Source organism: Salvia hispanica, chromosome 5 (genome assembly GCF_029641045.1).
Source record: "Salvia hispanica isolate PSC_SH4W2 chromosome 5, Shi_PSC_v1, whole genome shotgun sequence".
NCBI lineage: Eukaryota > Viridiplantae > Streptophyta > Magnoliopsida > Lamiales > Lamiaceae > Salvia > Salvia hispanica.
In genome coordinates, this window is record NC_142696.1 from 37,519,865 (window position 1) to 37,527,410 (window position 7,546).

The 7,546-nt window shown below is 33.3% G+C and overlaps 1 pseudogene; it reads left to right on the plus strand.

The window, feature by feature from the left end:
* The first annotated feature begins 845 nt into the window (after nucleotides 1-845).
* Nucleotides 846-1,710, plus strand: LOC125190233 (dirigent protein 22 pseudogene; annotated as a pseudogene).
* Nucleotides 1,711-7,546: the final 5,836 nt, after the last annotated feature.

Here is a 7,546-nt window from a genome sequence, read left to right on the forward strand (position 1 = left end):
TAAAAAGGAACAAAAGAAAAAACAGCATGAAAAGTAAAGCGACATCGTTTTATTAGCACAGCACGGTGTTGTGTTTACTCCACACTGCAGAGGATCTTATCCCGGATGTGTGTGTATGTCAGTGGTACTCCACCTCGTTTGTTGTAGTCGGAGAAAATTATATGCTAATTTGGTTGTACAATTTATATTTGTTACAATATGTGTCTATTGATATGTTAGTGTCAAATTAATTTTATTTAACTCGTTAGGTGGACTTAGTAAGGACATGAAATTGTCGTACTTAATTATGGAGATAATACGAAGTTGATATAAATATGATTAGGGGAGTGTTAGAGTGTCACCACCTATTAAAATAACACCATACCACCATTCATAATCAATCATTTGTATACGTAAACGAATAATAAGCTGTCACGTAGAAAAAAAAATCTAAAAAAGACGGCCAGCAATATATTGTACACTATACAACAATTTTTCTCGGCCAGCAATATCCAACACCGCTATTGTACAACAATCTATATGATGTGTAGCGTTTATAATATTGCTTTATATGTGGTGTCACGACGTCACTTTAAGAGGTGTTGTCATTTTAACACAAATCCATACAATTATATTTAAAATTTGTTAATACTACAACACATAAAACAACACTACCCGTGCAAAATAAAAAATGCTCCAACCTAAAATAGGACGCGAGTATACTATACTTTATACTTACAAACTTATGAATGTGGCTTGCCCAAATGGAGTATTTATTACTTGCATGTGGGCCTACAACCACATTACTAAATTATTATGCATTCTTGAAGAGATTTTTTTCTTAACCACCTAAACTCTGTACAAAATAAAGGAGATAGAGATACCAATCCCTCGTCTTACTTCTTATTCATTCCCTCATTCCCATAACTCTCAAAGACACATCTCCCCTCTCTCAAATCCGCCATGGCCGGAGCCACCACCATCCTCGCATTCACCATCCTCACCCTCTCATCCCTTCTCAACCCCACAGACTCCCATCAATTCTCCACAAACCTCAGCAAACGAGCAATGGGGAGAGAGAAACTAAGCCACCTCCACTTCTACTTCCACGACATCGTCAGCGGCCGCCACCCCACGGCCGTCCGCATCGCCCAGGCCGCCACCACCAACTCCTCCGCCACAAGCTTCGGCTTCGTGGCGATGATAGACGACCCCCTCACCTCCGGCCCCAACTACACGAGGTCCGAGATTGTGGGGAGAGCTCAGGGGCTGTACGGCTCCGCCGATTTGACCGAGGTGGGGCTTCTCATGGCGCTGAATTTCGCCTTTGTGGCGGGTAAGTTCAACGGCAGCACGCTCAGCGTGCTGGGGCGGAACGCGGTGTTCAACGCCGTGAGGGAGATGCCGGTCGTCGGCGGAAGCGGCGTTTTCCGGTTTGCGAGGGGGTACGCTCAGGCGAGGACTCATTTCTTTGACTTCAAAACTGGGGATGCTGTTGTTGAGTATAATGTTTATGTGTTGCATTATTAGCGCTTTTAGTTTTACCTTTGCTCTTTTTCAAATAACCATGGTTGATTGGAGTAAGCGTGTTTTACTACTAATCTTCATTTTCGCATTTTGGTTGCAGTTCTAGTCTTACTCTATCTACATGATTGTAATAGCTGTCAATTTCTCAAAGATGATGTGGTTTTATTTTGGTTGATGTTGATTCAACTGGTGAGTATTATGGAAGTTTTATTATCGTGTTATTTATTCAAATGAATTTGGAGTGTGTTAGTAACAAATGTAGCACAGAGATTATGAAAAGCAATAGGGGATATAAATATAGTAATAGAAATATTTACTCCACCACTGCGTTATGCTATGTAACTACTCCTATTTTTAAAGGCTATGCGAAACCATGACGCTACTATTTTTCTGAATTTATAAAAAAAAAAAAAAGAGAAAGAGAAATTAATACTCCTTGACTCCTTTCATATATTAATATGCATCTGTTAAAATAGGTGAAACAAAGAGAGAAAAAAATTAAGAAATTTATATAAATAAAAATGAGCTAGAGTAATTTGGATGAATTGATTAATAAAATAAAAATTATCTTGTATGGAGGGAGATCATTAATTATTGTAAGAAATCATAGTACCACTGATCTTAGAGTATCAAACCACTACAAGAGTATCAAACCACTACAGATTCCTCTTTTTGGATACGACATAAATATTTATTTAATTTTACAAAAAGTAAAATATATACCCATTTTGTTTAACCATGTGGTACAGACAGCATCAAATAGTAGGTAGGGTTGAAATTTTGCTCGTCACTCCACCAACTCTACGGTCAGACAAATGATATGGTACAAAATGAATAAATTAACCCATGTTATTATTTGCTACTTTTATTAAGCGTAGTTTGGTGAAATAATTCTAAGAAAAATTATTAATTGTGTTAATTATCTTAACTAAAGATAATAATAATTTATTAGGATGAGAAACAATATCTGTATATTAAGTTCAAAATTCATAAAGATACACAATAACAATTTATTATACCAATAAAAACTTATATAATCAAATAAGTTTTGGAATTAAAAATTGCACACAAAGAACACGCGCGTCAATTAGAAACTGTTTTCTATTACAAAATGATCAACTACAAACACATCCTATTACATTTTAATGTTTAATGAAAAAAAAACAGAGAATTTATTGAAAAAAAAAAAAACAGAGTATTTTGCTAAAAATGCATAATGCTATTTTATTTTCTTCTCTTTCCCACTTTAAAATACCCACAAAGGATTGGCATGTAATATTCCCACTTAGTACAAATATTACACCAATTATTAATCAAAGTAACATAAATTGATTCTAAAGTCTAACATACTCTTCTTATCTCATATTAACCTTTTATTGTTATTCTCAATAAGAAGTAAAGTAAATAATATTAGACGCATTGAGAAAATGAATGGACGATTCTGAAATAATAATAGCCGCATTGAGAAAATGAATGGACGATTCTGAAATATAATAGCCGCATGAATGGACGATTCCAATAAAAAGGCAACTTTTGTTAAGCCATGAACTCAATATCTATATGTATATAAAAAGCAGAATACCAATCAATCCATTTTCCCGTCCATTTTCAAGAAATATTGATAAGTATATTATAAAATTATATCAACTTATAATATACAATATTAACACATGATTGATATGAATATATAACATAAAGAATTGTCAAATCAATAAAATCACATTTATATATAATCCAATAGTTACAAGTCTTCACTGATGCATAAAATAAGACCAAGTGGTGTGATTATGTCATTTGTTACAATGTCATTGGTGAATAAATGTTTTATTTAATATTCAAATAGCTTTTATATAAATTAAATTTATATATAAATTATACCAAAATTCACATTTTTTTTAGTCTCTACAAATAGAGATCACATTTGCTATAGTTCTATTTAAAAAAAAATCTCTATTTTTCTTTGCATGTAATCTTCTTTCTATTTTACAATTTCTCATTTTTTAAAATTTATTTACTGTAGATAATGAGAATGACATGTTCTCTAATTCTTAAACTTTCACACGTTCCTAAGATTATTCATATTTGAATTGTTACAATTTAATTATGACTTTTGTGTATTTATTTTTATTTTATTTTGTCATTTTTAATAATTTTTTACAAAATTTATAATAATATAATAATAAGACATAAATATATAAATGCAACATACAACAAAATCCATTTTCCTGCCCATTGATTTCATACATAGAATAAAGGGAAGTCAGAGTAGTCAAATCTCATTCATTGAGGCTCTCAAGCTACACGATAAAGACTTGGAAACAATAATTATATTATTACCCAATGAATAAAATAAATCTTTTTTTAAATGTTATCCTCTTAAATCTGATATATAATACTGGTGGGAATTCAAAACCTATCAGATAAAATTCTAATTCTGAAATTATGGGAGACTCCTCATTTTCAAATTTCAGTTCTGGGAGGAATTTTGCAAATGTCATATGCCAACTCACACTTCCATGCTTTGACCAATAGTTAAAATGACCCCACCACCTTTAAGGATTTAAACCAGTAGTTAATAGCATCATTTTTAGTTGTAAAGTTAACTAAACATCACATCATTTATATATATATGCACAATACAATGTATGCATATGAAACTCATTGCATAATAAGGTTTTCCCACCCAAATAAAAAGTAGGTTTTCCCACCCAAAAAAAACGTGGACTTTCCCTCCTAAAAATAATGTGGGTTTTCCACCCTTCAAAATGGAGGGGTTGCTTGAAGCTAAAAAAAAAAGGAGAAATTTGTTCATTTTAGAGCAAAAAAAATTGAAATTTGAAATTTAAAACTCAAAAGTTATTTAGAAAGTTGCTCTATAAATATCAGTTGCAACAACACACATTCAAAAATTACAGGTTCTTCTCTCTCTACATTTACTTTCATATCTTTTTTCATCTTTGTATTTTTTTATAGATATTTCAATGGTTATCTTGATCATTTATATTTTGCAGATATTTAAGGTATAGATATTTAAGGTATGTGAACATTATCCACCAATTGTTTTTACATAGCTTAACTATTTATTGATTTTTAGTTTGTGTTTATTTTGCTAATCATTAAGGTTCGTTAGCTCTAACATTTTTCTTTTTTACATCGCTTCACTTTGTATTTTTTTAGTTAGTTGTTTGTGTTTATTATTGTATTTATTTATGATTCTAACTATTACATTTACACAACATAAATCAACAGAAAACAGAATCAGATTTCATCCAAGATCTTCTGCACACTGCACAACAAAGAAAAAATAGGGATAATTCAGAATAAGAAGAAAACAACTGCAATACAAGTTCATTTTTGTAAAGCAATACATAAATTTGTAAATATGAAGAGATAATTATGTAGAGTTAATGCTCTAACTGCAATTGCATACCTTCTACCAGACCTCACCATTTTTTCTCCAATTTTTTTTCTGGGCTTTGCAGATACTAAAAAGCAATGGAAAAGATCTTTATTCTTATTTAAACAGTCTCTTTTAGTTTGAATAAGATAGATCTTTGGGGTTTAATTATTAATTAGAATTTTTTAGAGGATAATACGATAATGGACGTCATGTGCTTATAGAAGTTTGATCTTTGAGTTTCACGTATCCGTAGGGTTCTTAGATAAACGAAAGTTGGTTTATAGAATATGTGTTCAGCCATTATATGTCAAGCATGTTCAGTGCTAGCATTGAGAGTTTGATGCAGTTATAGAAGACAAGTCTTGGAGGCTCAGAAAAGTATATTTTTTGTTTTATTTATTTCCTAGTTAATAGAATTAGGAGATGGAAAAAATATTAGTTATTTTTGCTTATTATCTTTTTAGTTATTTTCTTTACATAAGTTTAGGATTTCTTAGTTATTTTCTTTCCATAAGTTTAGGATTTTTCTTTGCCTGTATAAAGGCTTCATTGTTTGATCTTAAAAGATAGACTTTGAATAATAATTTGAAATTGAGTTTTTATACTCCGAAGTTCTCAATTTAGTTGAGTTCTTTTTATCCATCAGTTTAATCATTCTCATAGTTTTTCTACGTTCATTTGCATCATTTGGTATCACGATCCAGGTTGATTATCAATGGTTGAACGTAGACATGGCGGCAGACGTGGCGATGCTCGTGGCGGTGGTCGTGGTGGGGGCCAAGGAGATCTCCCAACCAAAGAGGCTGCACGACAGCGTGATCTGCGCGACATCGAGAACGATGATCTGAGACAACAGGTTCGAGACCTCCAGCGCGACATCGAGAACGGTGATCTGCGCCAACAGGTTCGAGACCTACAACGACGATTTGAGCGATTGGAGAAGCGTTGTGGGGAAGCCAATCCGATGAGATCTCATGCGTCGGAGCGTCGTTCAGTGGACGATTCGTTATTCAGCGACGTCTACGGCGGCAAGTCTAAGCCCGTATACGACAAGGATATATTGTCGATGCCGGTGTATGATAAGCCCGTGTATGACGAGGATATATTGTCGATGCCGGTATATGAAAAGCCCGACGAAGATATTTTCTATGATGTTGTTGATACCATTAAGTTTGGTGTGAATGTGGTAGATTTAGGAGTAGTTGTTGGAGGGACAACAGAGAATGGATACAGGAAGGTTATTGAAGAGGAGGTACGACTTGAATCAGTCGATAGTGCTAATGAAAATGGTGATGGTATCGAGAAAGATGTCGTTACTAAGGAAATGGGAGTGGATCTTCAAAATTCTGAATCTGCAGCAGAGGAAAAGGGATATGACGAGAATCAGAAATTCGATGAATTCGAAGGGAATGATGCCGGTTTGTTTGCTTCTGCCGAGTATGAAGATTTGGATAAAGAAGTTGATGTTGTTTGGGAGACGATTGATCATAGGATGGATTCACGGAGGAAGGATAGAAGGGAGGCGAGGTTGAAGGAGGAGATTGAGAAATATCGAGCCTCGAATCCGAAGATCACTGAGCAGTTTGCTGATTTGAAGAGGAAATTGCACACAATGTCGATTGAAGAGCAGCGAGAAGGGGTAATGGATGAATTGCGTAATGTTAATTTAAACAAATTCTTCATTGAAGCTGTAGCTCTTTTGTGATGCAAAGCTTAAAGCAGCTGATATACAGTATCCTTTACAAATTTGTTCTTTGCTCCATCAGTGGTATAAAGAATTTGCCCCTAGTCTTATTCTAGGTCTCTTAAAAGTTTCCATGCTGGGGAAATCTGTGGAGGATCTCGATGGAGACAAATACTCAGGCACAAAGAAGCTTCTTTTGGAGTTTTACTCTGTTGGAGCTTCTTTTGAAGCTTCTTTTGGAGTTTTACTCTGTTGGGGTTGTAGAAGATACTGGTATATTTGTGGAAATGCCATAATTGTTGGTGTATGTGAGACGTGGTGATGGAGATAAAGTAGACTCGAGGACGAGTCTTTTTCAAGAAGGGGAGTATGATGCAGTTATAGAGACAAGTCTTGGAGGCTAAGAAAAGTATATTTTTGGTTTTATTTATTTCCTAGTTATAGAATTAGGAGATCGAAAAAATATTAGTTATTTTTGCTTATTATCTTTTTAGTTATTTTCTTTCCATAAGTTTATGATTTTTCCTTGCCTATATAAAGGCTTCATTGTTTGATCTTAAAAGATAGACTTTGAATAATAATTTGATATTGAGTTTTTATACTCCGAAGTTCTCAATTTAGTTGAGTTCTTTTTATCCATCAGTTTAATCATTCTCATAGTTTTTCTACGTTCATTTGCATCAGAGTTGATTTTGTAATCCCGTAATTCATAAGATATAATTGAATATTAGAATAAATCACCGTTTTATCTGTGAATGATTGGAGTAACAATTTCATCTCTTAATTCGTCTTGCTTATTTTATTTCTTTTAATTGTTGTTGCATGATCTTTGATCAAAATCTTAAAAATAAAGTATTTATTGTTATGGATTTTGTTTGCTTTAGAGTTAAATAATCTTTACTTTTAAAAATAAAGTATTTTTGGATCGATACTCGAAGTACTACATTCGATGATGT